Source organism: Cupressus sempervirens, chromosome 5 (genome assembly GCF_028749045.1).
Source record: "Cupressus sempervirens isolate cs-2001-9-10 chromosome 5, ASM2874904v1, whole genome shotgun sequence".
NCBI lineage: Eukaryota > Viridiplantae > Streptophyta > Pinopsida > Cupressales > Cupressaceae > Cupressus > Cupressus sempervirens.
The window spans coordinates 748,441,287-748,443,704 of NC_143122.1; positions in this window are offsets into that span (position 1 = coordinate 748,441,287).

Genomic DNA, 2,418 nt, shown 5'->3' on the forward strand with positions numbered 1-2,418 from the left:
TTTACAAACTAAATATGTTTATAGTTTTGTCATGTATCCACCTTTTTTCACATTTGAAATTGTTCTCTTTTTCACTCTTATTGGCTTGCAAACCAAATAGCATTGTTCCAAACTCCTTTGTGCTACATAAAAAATGAACACGTTAGAAGGCTTAATAAATTAAAGATGTTAGATTTAAGTGCATGTAGTACTTTGTACTTGTAATTTCTAAATTTGATTGTGTAAAATTTATTTTATATCAAGATTATAAATTACTCTTTGTGATCCATCATCAAAATAATCTCATTATAAATTTAACTAAATTACATCATGAATAAAGTCCACTGCCGAAACACAATGAACCAGCTCGATCTCTTAAGGTTTGGCTCTAGCCTTGGGCTAATAGGCCCTTATATAGATCTTTTGTTTCATATACATCTCATGACACATCTCCTTGTCATCTTATGCAAGGAGATGCAACTCTCTTACCACTCCTTTATCTATAGGAAAAAGTTTCAAAACATTTGGAAATTCTCTCTCGCATAATATGTCTACCCAAGAGTAGGTTTTTCCTTTCCACATCCGAATAAAGCCTTCACAGTGTTCTCATCTTTAACTAACACATGAAGATAATGAAAATTGAACATAAGAAATTTTAGACTCATTTCTTGTTCTCTTCTACATATAGTGGTAAAATGAGATCCACACTTGCAATATGTTGAATCCTTGGCCTCAAATCTGATTGGGTTCAAAAATATCACAAGCTTCATACAAACAAGATGACTTGATACATCATTGCACAATGTATATTGTGCTACACTGTCCAATGACATCTTCATAACTATTCATTCTTGGCTCCAAATCGAACTCAGTGCCCTCCACGTCCATCTTCATCAGAACAACATGATCTGTAGAAACTGTGTTCTTCAACCACTATGAAAAATGAAAATTGAAACCTGGATTTTTTAACAATATTATTGCCTGCAAAAACATTGGGATTGTTGTGTTTCTAGGATGGATTATTCCCATTCATTTAGCTTCATGGTGTTTCTAGCATCCATGTTTCTTTCTAAGCTCAGGCTCTCATTTCTCACCCAAGCTACATAGGGAAAAAGCTTAACCCCTTTTCTTCAATCAGTTGTCGATGTTGTATCCCTATGTCCCAAAGCCAACATCTACATAAAGCTAATTTCTTCAACCTCCAATGTCTGCAAGCATTAGAAGGTATTTTACGTTCTTCACATTTGCTATACATTTGCTTCCTACAAATCTCTAAATGATTTCGTATATTTTCATATGGATACAATTGTATCGCTTTTCAAGTGGCTCATGCATGGCAGTAGGGAACTTTTCTTCTCATGCTAGTCTAGAAAATACATAGATGACAATCTGGACAATCTATCCCTACTACGCTTATTGAGTCAATGACAAACTCTCCAGGTGTTGGATGTTGTCAAAGGAATAGTTGGTGAAATAAATAGTTTATTATGACACGTTTCCCATGCTTTGATTATGATTAGGTTAAATAAATTGTTCACTTGGATTTAATAATGTAATCAATCTCTATGAATAAGGCCATTGCACAATTCAAGGCTGAGGATCAAACATTATAAATAATTTGATCCCCCAAATTTTTCAGAAACATCTCTCTTTCAAAAATTGTCAGAGTGCCTCCAAGTGATTCCACCTATTGCTACCCACACTATTATTACTGTCGTTAATAGTGGTTTGTCATGCGGATTCCCCCAGATATTCTAATAGTTGTTGTTGAATGGTTGCTTTCTGATGGATTTTATCCCTCACCAACCAAACTCTATCACCGTGTTTCATGGGAGGATAACTTGTAGTCTGTGGTGCCTGCCCTCAAGTTAGAAATCACACTCCCATATGTGCCTAGATATAGATGAAGTACATGGACATATAAACTTAGCAAGAGACCAAATTCTGTCCAACTCAAACCTGTCAAGTCACCAATTAATTCTTGTGCTCTCAATTGAATGGTCGAGATTGCTTCGATGGTCGTCTAGCCTTATGTTGTATTTGTGACCATCGATCTTCAAAATCATTTCATTCTTTTCATATTGGGAACACCTATGGCATAAATATGGAAACGCCTATGGCATAAATAAATATATTAAAAAAACATGGCGATAGAGCCCAAGAGACCTATATTTAGTAGCAGCTATGATCGTCAATTTCATTTTCAATCTTTATCCAATTGGACAAGCTTACTTCTTTGAGATTTACGTTTGCCATTTTTTTTTATTTGATTTCGGCCTCGATCTCAGCCACTCTCAAGAAAGTTAATATCGACGGTTCCACCCATATGGTGTCCGGCAAATCCCTCTCTGGCGTTTATTGTATCCTACTTTGTATACCTTACCCTGTTCGCTATCGCGACTGCATATCCATTCTTTTCAAATTTGTTTAGAACAAGTG